The sequence below is a fragment of the Chionomys nivalis genome, chromosome X, assembly GCF_950005125.1.
Source record: "Chionomys nivalis chromosome X, mChiNiv1.1, whole genome shotgun sequence".
Lineage (NCBI taxonomy): Eukaryota > Metazoa > Chordata > Mammalia > Rodentia > Cricetidae > Chionomys > Chionomys nivalis.
The window spans coordinates 133,508,056-133,522,466 of record NC_080112.1 but is presented as its reverse complement, the minus strand read 5'-3'; positions in this window follow the sequence as shown (position 1 = coordinate 133,522,466).

Genomic DNA, 14,411 nt, shown 5'->3' with positions numbered 1-14,411 from the left:
CCTTCTCATAGCATAAGCGTCTCTTTTCCCAGACTTTTTCCTACACACAATGGCTTCCAGCTACCCTTGACTTGGAAACTCTGGTCTTCTCAACCTGTTTTTTTTTTTTTTTTTGTGACCTTGGCAAGTAGCAGACATTTAACACCTAAGATCTAGGGAGCTCTGTCTACAAACAGAGGACCTACTTGTGGACCAGACTTTGCTGGTACTGCTTCTGGCACCTGATGTCCCTTGAGACAGACCTGGTCCTATTATAGGCATGGCTTGATCAACAGTACTTTATTTCTTGCTGGCATTTCTGAAAACTGAGAGGTTACTTGAGGATTTCTGAGTCTTGAACTGATTAGCAGTTAATGATGTGTGTTTTGATGAGAATATAAAAAATTTTGTTTATCTACTTGAGAGGAGGAAAATTGGGAATAAAAAGGAGAGAAGAAAAACACAATTCTCAGCATTTCATTAAGGTCTTAAATATTTGGAACTGCTAAGTTCCTGGTCATTGCTGGAAATTTCTCTGGGTGTTGATTTTATATATCAGCTCTCAGAAAAAATTCATGAAGTGTTTTGCTTCTCCTAAAGCCATCAAGAGACCCACAGAAAGTTCAGAAGGACATACCTGTCTGGAGTCACGTATAAAAGGTTTTTCAAACTTGCTCTTGAACCACTATTGTTGAAACAATTGCTCCATCAAGGTAGAATATGGTAATCTAAGAAGGATTAGCCTTTGGAATCTAATTAACCTGGGTTTGACCTTCACCTAGCCATTTCAGGGTTCTCAACCTCTCTGGGTTTTACTTTCCTTTCATTTGTAAAATGAAGCATTATTTTTTAACTTGTAGAGCTAACATTCCACTAAGTAAGACTAACTGGCATAGAAAAGTTGTTTATGGATGCTATGTACATAACACACCTCCACCTTTTTCTATACAAGGTCTGAGTTTCCCATTCTACAGAGTACTCACGATATTTCAGTAACACTAAGAATGTTTGAAAAATCTATAACGAAACATAATATTTTATGTTTAAGTGTATATATGTGTTTATACATTCATATATATTTACATATAATATACCTTTGAGTTGTTGGTCGGCGGACTTAAGAGAGCCTCTCAAGCTGATGAGAGGCCAAGGACAATGGCACGGGGTTTTGATTCTACTTCATGTTCTGACTTTGTGGGAGCCTAGACAGTTTGGATGTTCACCTTCCTAGACCTGGATGGAGGGGGGAGGACCTTGGACTTTCCACAGGGCAGGGAAGCCTGACTGCTCTTGGGGCTGGATAGGGAGGAGAAGAGGAGGGGGGTGAGGGGGAGAGGGGCGGGAGGAGGGGGAGGGAAATGGGAGGCGGGGAGGAGGCGGAAAATTTTATTTCAATAAAAAAAAATAAAAAAAATAAAACTGAAAAAAAAAAGAGAGAGCCTCTCAAGATAATATAGGCTACTGCCATTGCTTACCATCTAGATTTGAAACTATTACTGAAGACACTACACACTTGGACATGGGGCTTAGGAGACTCCAGTTGGAACTGACCTGAAAGCCTCTTTCCTGAGGATTAGTTCTCACAGTATCAGAAGGTTCTATGCAAGGTGCCAAGGGAGAAGAGTAATCTACATAGTCTTACCAAGCTATAAAACTTATGAACCACAACTACCAATGTAGAAAGATATACCCAAGGGTACAATGGTACACTTAAATTTTTGGTGTAACCAAAAACCATCTAATTGGATTTAAATCTTACTTAATAGGAGGCAAATCATGCCTGGTGCTGTAAATCCAGTCAACTGCCCATGACTGGTGAGGTCATAGACCCTAGAGGAGAACCTATTACTGCCACTTTCTTAAATCAGTATAATTTCTAACTGCACTCTAAATATTTAACCTTATACACACAGAAAAGTGTAGTTCTCACCCCTCATCGAAGAAGTTGCCTTTAGCATCAGAGGCCATCATAGAAATCCACAGCTGATTAAAAATAAACAGAGATCAATTGACTGTGGGTTGTTAAACAAGTGGGCTGTTATCTTAAAGGCTCTTGGCTGAAGGGGCAGAAGGAGCTCCAGCAACACTGTTGTGTGATACTGTCTTCCATATATCACAGGGAAGCAACAATAATAAAATCTCAACAATATGGTTACCTAAACAAGACCTACACAAGAACAACACCAGTTGATTTGCCCAAATGGTGGGTAAATCTCACAAGGCCCTACCCCTAGATGAAAATCTTTAGGTACTTAATGTGAGAGAAGAAGAATCAGTCTCCAAGAACAAGCCATCCATAGGTTCTCCAGTACCAGGTGGGGAGCCCTTAGCACATATGAGCATTACTAAATGGATTCTACAGACTGTGTTCATACATATGTAACAATAATTAAAGAAGCCATGAATTTGAGAGCGATTACAGGTCCACAGGATGAGCTGAAAAGAAAGAGGGAGAAGTGAAATGCCATCAATCCCATACTCATGTATGAAAATCTGAAAACTTTTAATGAAGGAGAGCAAGCCAGTAAGCAACACTCCTCCATCATCTCTGCTTCAGCTCCTGACTCAAGGGCCCTACTTGATTTCCTGCACTGACTTCCCTCAATGACAGACTGCAATGTGGAAGTGTAAGTCAAATAAACACTTTCTGTGCCCTCTCCCCAGTTTTTAATTAAAGATTGTTTTGCTTTCAAGCACAGTTTGCAATTGTTATTATGTGAGGCCCATATATGTTATGTTAGGTTTCCACCTAAGCATTGACATTTTGTTTGGGCAACTGTGAATGGTATAGTGTTTGAAATTTCAATATTCAAATGTTCATTGTCAGAATATAATATTAGATTTATTTTCTTACATTTATCTTGTATTACACGACCTTACTGAATTTATCATTCCAGGAGTGTTTTGTAGTTTCCGTGGTAGATATCATTGTTATTTAAAAATACTTTAGATTTTTCTTTTGCAAAAAGAAAGCAAGAAAACACTTAGGCCAAGCTGGTCAACATTTTTTTTGCGGGCTTAAGTTATTTTCCAAAAATAAATCACTGGTGTACTAATCCTTTATAAAATTCTTATGCTGGACTTCAGCAAATTTTTTGAGCCAATCAACTTGATTGAAGCTAGATAGTCATGGCTTACTTTCCAAGTGAGCCTACAAAAACAATGCTGTTTGACACTAGTTAGTCCTCTGCATACAAGGCTGCCAGTTATACCACAAATTAATATTGATGGGTCCAAGCAGGATGAGGTGAGAGGCCAGGTGAGGATCTTTACTTATTGCTATTTCTAAAGCAAGTAGGAACATATGTTAATGGCCAGAAGCTACATTATGGCCTTATTGTAAGAACAGCTATACTGCAGGATAGTGAGCATCTCCTCTGAAGATTTTACTGTTATTCATGTGAGATCCTAAGTCTGGGGGTAATTGAGAACATAATCAGACCTTGGGGTCCTCTCACCGAAATATCTCTGCCTCTGCAGTTGAAGGAATCAAATTTGTGCTGCATTATAAAGGAGAAATTACTAAAACGGCAGCTCCAAATGTGTGGTAAAGATAGTGCCACACCCAGAATAGTCCATAAAATCACATATGTATTCCATAGCAAATAAAAAATAAAGCCCTTAGCTCAAGTAGATTTCATTATGAGTCTTTATCCTTGTCTCTTAAAACATATCAAAACTGCTTTCTAAAACTAGAGGCTTATTGTAAATTCCTTCCTATTCTCATACTGATTTAGTTCTATACAATGACTTTAATAAAAGAGTTCATTTCTCAGGTCAGACACGGTGCACAGTGACACATGCCTTTAATCTAAGCACTTGGGAGTCAGAGGCAGTTGAATCTCTGTGAGTCTGAGGCAAGCCTGGTCTATGAGACAGATTCCAGGCCTGCCTTGGCTACACAATGAGACCCTGTTTTCTTAAAATAATAAAGTTTGTTTCTTAATTAAGTAACACTTGTCAGGAACATCTCCAGGTCTGAGCATTATTTAGTTTTCTTAGAACAATCCATCCAAGGTAGCTGATTACTTTTCACAAGATGACTTGTAGTGGATTTGTTGATAGTTAGCTGATATTGGCAAATTATTTAAAAATTGGAGTGTGCACTTACTCAAAAACCTATAAGGATTTTAAAAAACAAGACATTCAACTTTTCCCCCCATAGGAATGAATGTGATAAGGGCTTTGCAGGTGACTTTTCTCTGTGAACAAAAGGACACAAGCTGATAAAAAAAAGTTCTTGGGGAAGGGGCTATAGTCAGTCATATGGAAAAAGTCAATAGAATATTTTATTTTGTGATTTAGAAGAAATGGACAAGTATAGTTTCACCAGTAAAAGCTCAGATAGCTCATGTTTTCTAGTGTCTAAGTATTTTCTTCAACCAATCTGAAAGTCAGGAGACAGATCAGAATATATTTCCAGTGTTCCAGGCCCAGAAGGTGCTTTCACCCAGTAAGCGACCTGCCTTGTGTGCACCAATGTTTAACAGATATCCAGTAGTCTGTTCAGCCCATCTTGATTCTGTCCTTAGACTCTTAGGGTGACTCCTGGGGTGGGTACTTTAAAAGCTGTCTCCAAGACATGATGTGTTAAAATAGATCATGAAATTTTGTGGGTGAATATTGGAGGTGAAAAGGGTTGTTGGTCTCAATATACTTACTAATTGTAAGGAAAGATAGTAACCGGGCCAGCAGACACATCTTAGCAAATGATCAAAGTTAACATCATCATCAGTCAGTCATGCCAGTATCATCTCTCTCGGATATGATGTCCTGAAAAGGCCGTTGCCTGATATTCTTTTATGAAATGCATAATCTCAGTCTAATTATTAGAAAACATCAGATGAACCTAGATTAAAAGTTATCAGAGTAAATAACTGAACATTATTCTTTAACAGCATTAAAGTCAAAGTAGCCAAGAAAATGCTTAGAAACCTTCACATATTGAAGTTACCTTAGTAGATCTTGGAACAAAAATGGTTAGAAGAAATACTGGTGCTCCGATGTGGGTCTCTGTCTCTATCTCCACCAGTCGCCGGATGAAGGTTCTATGGTGATATTCAAGATAGTCATCAGTCTGACTACGGGACAAGGCCAGTTCTAGTTGATGAGCCGAAGGAGGGAGAATATGAGCAAGGAATTCAGGACCACGAGGGGTTGGTCCACCCACTGAGACAGTGTGCCTGATCTAATGGGAGATCACCAAAGCCAGCTAGACTGGGACTGAATGAGCATGGGATCAAACTGGACTCTCTAAATGTGGCTGACAATTGGGGCAGACTGACGGGCCATTGATAATGGCACTGGGACTTGTCTCTACTGCATGTACTGGCTTTTTGGGACCCTAGTCTATTTGGATGCACACCTTCCTAAACCTGGATGGAAGGGGGAGGGCCTTGGACTTCCCACAGGGCAGGGTACCCTGCCCTCTCTTAGGACTGGGGGGGGGAGGGAGAGGGAATGGGGAAGTGGGAGGGAAGCAGGAGGAGGGGAGGAAGTGGAAATTTTGATTGGTACTATTTATAAAGCAATACAAAATAAATAAATAAGAAATACTAGTGTAATTCAAATAAGGCATGGAGTTTAGTTGCTAGTACTGTACTGGTGGTAATTTTCAGTTTCTGAAGATTGCATTGCAGATATATAAGCTGTTCAGGTTAGCAAAGGCTGAGTAAAATGTGTATTTCGAATCTTAGTACTCTTAAAACTGTTTTGTAAGTCTAAACTGATTTCAAAATAAAAAGTTAGAGAGGAAGATTGTTAGAAACAAGGGAATAAAAAGAATTCACCCAGTTTAATATTGCCCTCCAACGTGCCTCAGTGCCTCTCTGAACCAGATGAAAGTGCGCAACTATCTTCCTCCACGTTCTGTGTTTAATTCCTGCAAGCTGTAACTTGTGCAGATAATCTCTCAGTCCCGCGGGTAGCCTAGGAAAATGATACTTCATGTTTCAAGACTAAAAGGGTAACACTGAGAAGAGCCTTCTAGTCTGATTTCACAAGCTTTATTACTGATGAGAACTGTGTCTCCAAGGGAAATGCCCCAGTGCAGAGAAGAATTTTGTAAAAAGTAACAATATATAGATTGAGCAGGTTGTGTTTATGTATTTAGGAACACACACACACACACATACACACACGTGTATGTGTATCATCTATTTAGTTATCTAAACATATATCTATGTTACAGCAATTAATGAACAAAGAGGCTATAAATTTGAAAGACAGCAAGGAGTGGGTATGTAGAAGGGTTTCAAAGGAAGAAAAGAGGGAAATGATGTGATTATACAATCTCAAAAAATAAAAGAAACTTTTTTTTAAAAAAAACAGAAACATGGAAGAGATTTAAGGCAGGAGGATCGCCAATTATTTGATATTTTTCTTAAAAGCTATGTACTCCTTTTGAGTCAGAATCCAATTGTTTCAAGTCTTCATTAAGCAGCGACACCATTCATCAATTAGACACTTTGGCATAACGAGCTCTCATAAATACAGTGTTTGCGATCTTCCTTGGAATATTAGAATGAGCAATGGGGGTAGAAGGAGTGAAATCACGCAGTACCTCGTCATCTCATTCTCAAGCAGGCTCCCATATGCCACACCGAATTAAGATTCTGTCATCTTTGCTGGTCCATGTCTTTCTAGCTCTCTCTTTCACATATAACAAATGAACGCAGGGCACCTGCTCCGACTTTCTTAATTGAAGCAGTTCAGGGCAAATCATGATTGTTAACAGAAATAAACCAAATCATTTGTCACAGAGCTTAATTTCACCTGTGCTGCCTCAGGTCCCGCTGTTAGTTGTACTTACGGCGGATGATAAAATGCTGTTGCCAAAGCCACCTCCTCAAGGAAAACGATTCCCAGCTGGGATCCCGACCCGAGCACCTGGGGCGTGGATCAGCTGGCGGCAAACAGCCATTTTGCCAGCCTTAGTCGCCTCTCAGGTTGATTGAAACCAACAGATCCATTTGCAAGCACTGTCTGGTTTCCACTGAGTGAACGTCTGGGTGTCATTTCTGAGAAAATATCAAGGCCTTGGAGACCTGTTCTCATTACGCCACCTCCAAACAATCAGCCTTCCCCCAGGTTCCTGCAACTGTACACACCTGCCGTGGTCGCTGTGGTAAGATGGAGACTGTCCATGTACACAGGGGCAACTAGGGAGTCACCACTGAGACCCCAGGAGAGAAGGGTTCTTCTACAGAAGGACACAATATTTGTGCAGTTGACTGTTGTTTGGAATGCCTTGATTTCAACACTTTCTCCATTTTTAGCCTGCTAATGGTCTGCAGACGAAGGAAAGAGTGCAGGTTTTGAGATTCATCTTACAGATAGAGAAACAGCTAAGACAGGCTGATTTGGCCATAAAGGGGGCTCAGAAATATCATTAGTGCTCATTATTGTCAGTCTTTTAACTAGTCAGACAGCTCCCCACTTATCGCATACAGCTTTGTTGGGGCCACTGTATATTATGTGCCCGCAAGGGCGTGTTCTCGCATCTCGGGACTGAATCCAGGCTGTTGTCTGTGCGTAGGATATGTGTTCTATGTTTATGTGTATGAGATACAATGTTATTGGAATGAGAGAGGATAGAACCTATGAGGAGAGACTGAGTGCCAGGGCTTCTCAGTCAGCCCTCATTGACAGCCACGTTCAGAGAGTCCGGTTTGATCACATGCTCGTTCAGTCCCAGTCCAGCTGGCCTTGGTGAGGAGCCACTGTTTTTTATCACTATTTACTGACAGTATCTGTGACTTTATAGAATAACATGAATGAGCAATAACAATAATAGTATAAATCTGTTACTCTTTTTAAAATCAGGAGTTTTACTTGCATTGCCTTATTTAACTCTCACAATCACCCCATGAGAAAGATGAGAGTAACTGAATCGCAAGGCAATAATATAGTCTGCCCAACATGTCACAGTTTATAAGTTGAGGAACCAGGATTCACTCACAAATGGTCTGACCTCTGAGCCTAAGATCTTCCTTTCCCAGCTCATAATGCGCTGAAAGGTTGTGTCTTCCCTGAGATAATGTTGGCTTCAGGGCGTGGAGAGTGGAGGGAGGAAGTAAGTCTGACAAGAAAGAACGCAACACAGTGTCTTTGTGTGCCTCTGTGTGTTCTAACACAGCAGTGTGTGCAATATGGGGAGCAGATGGGGTACTGAAGAAACTGTAGATTACTGAGCCCAAGGAAAGAAGACTATGTGGAGTTGTCAGTGGGCCTGGACTCTGAATTTATAAATGATGCTGCAAATAGGCAGGAAGACATTTAGAAGTTTTTTTTTTTTACAAAAGCAAGAAGAAAAACACTATATAGCCAAAGTCTGGCAAAAAGGGAACAGTAGTCCTCCAGAATGGGAAGGATTTAATGGTCCCAGGGAGAGTAATTAGATAACACGAAAAAGATTCTTGGAGAGGTAAACAGACTCTTGGGAACATTTTTTACAAGTCATGACCTGTGAAATAGTGTTCTTTTAAGAAGAGAGGCAGAAGCTGCCTTCAATGAATCAGGGAAAGTCAGGTGACAATTGAACATGATAAAATACTTGGGCTGGGCATCTCCAATCTGATTCTTGATTGATAAGACTTAGAATGAAGAAAGAGTTTGACCTATAATCACTATGATCAGTTGAATATTTTACATGGAAACATGGATAAATCCCAGAAAGTATAATGTTAAAACCATAAATATGTATACTATAAGACGGCATTTTTGTAAATTTTCAAAAAAGGTAAAAATGTTCTTTGTGTTAAAATCAGGTATCAGTTATCTTTGATGAGCTGTAATTGGGAGGAGATATGAAAGAAACTTCGGAAGGGCCTGATAAAACCGTTTTTCGATCTGAGTGGGCACTAATTATATGGGTGTGTTCAGTTTATGAATATCTAAATAGTTGTCTAATCACAACTTTTGAATTTTCTGTATATATTATATTTCAAGAAAAATTAGGAAACCAAGATGTAATCCACGAGTGGATGTCAATTCATTCCAAGAGGAGCAAATATTAAGAGTTCTTTACCCATAGAAACTTTACTTTCTTGAACTGCAAATTCTTCATTTGGTGTTCAGAATAACCCTTATAGATCAGTTTCGGTCTTCTGGGAAGCATGCACTAAGCTAGGATTAGTTTTAGCCATAGAAATTCCCTTGAAAGAAAAGAAGAACTGCAATAGGGATATCTTTAGGTCAAAATGGAGGTATTTTCTCTGTCTTCTCTGCCCCTGGGAGCAGCTCTCCTGCCTTAGCATCCCTCGCCCCTGAAAATGTATACCTGCTCCAAGTTCATCTCAGCCAGAGGCACTGACAGATGTGAGCCTCAGTATCCTGGCAGTCTAGAGTCCTCTGACCTCACTCATTCCTGTTTTTTTTTTTAATTTATTTAATTATTAAAGATTTCTGCCTCCTCCCTGCCACCGCCTCCCATTTCCCTCCCCCTCCCTCATTAGCCCGAAGAGCAGTCAGGGTTCCCTGCCCTGTGGGAAGTCCAAGGACCTCCCATCTCCTTCTAGGTCTAGTAAGGTGAACATCCAAACTGCCTAGGCTCCCACAAAGCCAGTATGTACAGTAGGATCAAAATCCATGACATTGTTCTTGACTTCTCAGCAGTCCTCATTGTCCATTATGTTCAGCGAGTCCGGTTTTATCCCATGCTTTTTCAGACCCAGTCCAGCTGGCCTTGGTGAGTTCCCGATAGATCATCCCCATTGTCTCAGTATGTGGGTGCACCCCTCGTGGTCCTGAGGTCCTTGCTCGTGCTCTCTCCTTCTGCTCCTGATTTGACCTTGGGATTTCAGTCCGTTGCTCCAATGTGGGTCACTGTCTCTGTCTCCTTTCCTCGCCTGATGAAGGTTACTATCCAGGAGGATGACTATATGTTTTTCTTTGGGTTCACCTTCTTATTTAGCTTCTCTAGGATCACGAATTATAGGCTCAATGTCCTTCATTTATGGCTAGAAACCAAATATGAGTGAGTACATCCCATGTTCCTCTTTTTGGGTCTGGCTTACCTCACTCAGGATAGTGTTTTCTATTTCCGTTCATACCACTCTTGGGAATATACCCAAGAGATGCCCTATCATTCAACAAAAGTATATGCTCAACTATGTTCATAGCAGCATTGTTTGTAATAACCAGAATCTGGAAACAACCTAGATGCCCTTCAATGGAAGAATGGATGAAGAAAGTATGGAATATATACATATTAGTGTACTACTCAGCAGTAAAAAACAATGACTTCTTGAATTTTGCGTGCAAATGGACCTCACTCATTCCTAGCTGAACCTTCCAAATCAGCGACATTTCAAGGAATATTGACCCAGTCACCAAGTTCATTGGGACTGGAGCTGCCGCAGTTATGATGACTGGTTTCGGAGCTGGGATTGGGATTGGTTTTGGAAGCCTCAACATTGGCTATGCCAGAAACCCTTCCCTGAGGCAACAATTTGTCTCCTCCACAACTCTGGGCTTTGCCCTCTCAGAAGCCATGGAGCTCTTTTGCCTAATTGTGGCCTTTCTCATCCTCTTTGCTATGCAAAGCAGCAGTGTTCCCTTCCACCTCCCACAGTTCTTTCTCCTGTGTCTTATCTGCCCTTTAAGCTTCTTTTCCCGCACTTACACAGGAAGCCTGTAGAAAACGGTTGGCTCAAAGTTTGACAGAGGGAAGATAATGCTGTATTAATAAGAAAAATGCAGGTATAATGAATTCGAAAGGATAAAAAACGATAGGACAATATATAGGAAGACCTTTGGATCATAGCATAAACTTAAGAAAATGTAAGGCCAATGGTGAATTCTTGGGCACATATTGTTCAGTGGAGAAATACTGTACCGGGCAAAATAGTGCTCTATCATGTCTCTGTCATGCCCTGTTCTAGGTGGGAATATCCAAGGGAAGAATGGCCTTGGTGAAATGCTGTGGTGAATTTTAAAAGATGCAGCTGTTTAAAGCCGCCAGTCAAAACAGGTATGACCACAGTCCCTGTAAGAAGAGATTGTCAAAAGAACCCTGAAGGATGATAAGAGGAATAAAGGGGGGCTTTTTTTTTAACTTGATAAAGGACATGCATGAAATCTTCAAACAGCATCACAGTTGGTTGAAAAAAAAACTGAATGCTTCCTCACTAAGATTGGGAACAAGATTAATTCCTTTTATGCATCATAGCAAGAGAGGACATGATTGTCTTTAAAAACAAAAATTCAAAAGAAACTAAAGAATCTTAAAAAACCAGTGACTGAATTCAAGATCATAGGACATAAACTCAACACAAAAATATCAATTATGTTTCTATATACTTACCAAGAACACGAGGAAGCAGAAATTTAAACCCTATATTATTTATTATCACTTCAAAGAATATGCTTCAGCATATAAATTTAACAAAACATAAGCAAGATTTACAAGTTGAAAATTACAATATGCTGATAAAAGAGATCAAAGGCCTAAAAAAATGGAGGCATATATCACACTCATGAGCTGAAAAATTTAACATAGATTCTTGGGGATAAACATAGCTATATCTTTTGCATCACTTTTTTTCTGATGCACTAATCTTTTACAGGAAATTTTCTAGCTCCCGATCAAGTACCAAATGTTGAGGGAATTCTGATAAGAATCTTATGTAATCAACAGGAAGAGAATTTCTTATTTCAGAATTTGACATTTTTAATAATCTCTATCTTCCTCCCCAGTTTACCCGGAGTCATCCCAAAAAGAGACAGATGATAGGGCTGTTGTGTTATTGCTCCTTGAGTCGGGGTGATGAGTGAATTCCTTGAGGCCATTTGTATTAGTCAGGGTTCTCTAGAGTAACAGAACTTACAGAATTACTCTATTTATAGAATGGAGGTTCATTGGAATGACTTACAGATTGCAGTCAAGCTAATCGAACAATAGCTGGCTGGAAACGGAAAGTTCCAGAATCCAATGGTTTCCCTGTTCCACAAGGCTGGGTGTGTTGGCTGGTCTTCAGTCTATGCTGGAATCCTGAAGAAGGAGGCTCCAATGCCAGTGAAGGAGTGGACTTGCCAGCAAGGTGAGTGCAAGCAGGCCAAGAGCAAAAGTTTCCTTCTTCTGTGTCCTTATATAGACTTCCAGCAAAAGGTGTGGCCCAGATTAAAGGTATCTTTTCACTTCAAGATCTGGATTGAAGGTGTGTATTTCTAACTCCGAGACACAGATTAGAAGTGGATCTTTCTATTTCGAATCAAGTGACAACAACAGAAACATCCTGCACAGTTGTACCCTTTATTTTTGGGTTTTAGTTCTAGAGTAGTCCAGTTGACAACCAAGAATAGCCATCACACCATTCTTTTGGAAAATTCTGTCTTGAATGATTTTTTCAATGAATGTGAATTATATTTTCAGTATCAACTTCAGTCCCAATATGCATTCAAATCTTTGCTAATATTTTAGTATTTTGACATCCATTAGTATTTTTTGGCTCAGGTGAAAACTACCTTACTGAGATCATATCATAAACTTCTATTGGGGTCAGCGACACAGCTCAATGATGGAGTGCTTGCTTAACATGCATGATGACCTATGTTTCAACTCTCAGCATCATAAAGAATTATAAAGCCATATTGCATATGGTCGCTGATAGGAAGCAATCAAGAGCTTCCTTTCCCAAATTACTGCACATACCAAGAGTCTGTCTGTGTATGTCTTCCTAGTGTGTTTCCTTGGGGGAACAAATATATAATGATTATTTGCCTTTCTTCTTACTTTTGCTTTTTGGCACTCCAGAATGCTAATTGTTTTACTTATTCCCTCTGGAATTCTAAAACAATGTACCTGCATTTCATTTGATGCTAACTGTAGAGTCTTATTATTAGACCTCAAAATATTATTGCCACATTTCCTTTAAGCCTTTCAATCTGTGGATTCATTCAAATCTCATTTTATTTTCCTGAAATCTCATTTCTTTACTCAATTTTTTCAACCAGCATGTTTTGAATGTCTTATCAGCTCATGCGTAATGCATCCATTTCTTTGGTTTTTCTCCCCTGAGGGAGAAATTTATACCTATAAATCATAAGAGAAAATGAAAGGATTCAATATTTTCACTCCCTGATCTTTATATATTCAATTGTGATAGACAATACACTTTAGAGCAAAGTTTTGAACATTAGATTTTCATGTTCTGTGTATATTTTTTAAAATCTCTAAGTAAAAATTTCAGTCAAAATTTATTTTAAAAATCACAATTTTCTTATTAATATGTATAATTAAATGTACATAAATTGAGCCTATCCATTTAAATATGTACAACATAAATATTTTTTGGGAAAAAAAGGTCTCTACTAAGATCCTTGTTATCCTAAAGAAAACCTCAGAATACTGCTTACCCCAAAAATGCCAACTCCTAGAGAAGTGACTCGGGTGTGTGAAATGGATCCACTAAGTCCTTCCCCACTTTAATATTTTGACAAAAAAAGTATACAGGTATTTATACCAGTCCTCTGGTTCTATTTCTGCGTTGATGCTGGGAAGGCTCTCAGAAACTGAAGGGAAGCAGGTTGAACTAAGAAGTTTGCTGGGTAGTTATTTATGGCTGCAAATGGTGATTGCGGTAGGCAGAGACTGCTGTCAGTGGAATAAGTACCTACAAAAATCCCAAGTGAGAAAGGCTTTTCTGGAAGTCTTTCTTGGGGACATGGCGGGAAGAGATAGAATGAGTATGTGGGTCCTGTGAACTCCAGGAAACAGACAGCACTAGAATGGATGGAACAGCTGGTGATGGCTTCTGAGGAGGAGGAGCACTCAGGGAATGCCTAGCCAGGACTAGAAATTCTAACACAAAATCAGATCCTTATTATCACATAAAATAAATGTTCAAGGAACCTAATGATAGGAAGGCCCCTCTGAAAGTCACCTTAGAGGCAGCCAACACCTCCTCCCCCAAATAGAATGTTCAGATGAAGGAATGCATAATATGAATGATCCCATTTCAATTTAGAGCTTTAGACATTGGGCTGAAATGCAGAATAAGAAGGAATGTAAGTCAGCGACAGAACAGATGAGGGAGATGTGCCTTAAAAACAGCCCTTATACAAATCTTGAAGAAGTATTTTGATCAAACGTTCCAAATTAGCTGGGCAGTGGTGACACATGTCTTTAATCCCAGCACTCAGTAGGCAGAGACAGGGAATCTCTGTGAGTTTGAGGCCAGCCTAGTCCATAGAGAGAATTTCAAGACAGGCTCCAAAGTTACACAGAAAAACCCTGTTTTGAAAAATCAAAGAAAAAAGTTTCAAATTAAGGGCTGGTGGTGTGTGCTTGTCTAATGCAAAATTGCCTTCAAACTCAATCAACATTTCTTTGAGTACTGTTGGCAGAGGCTGCTAGTTCATTTCCTGGCCGCCCTGACTTGAAATAATCACGCAGAAACTATATTATTTGCAATGCTGTTTTGTCAATAGCT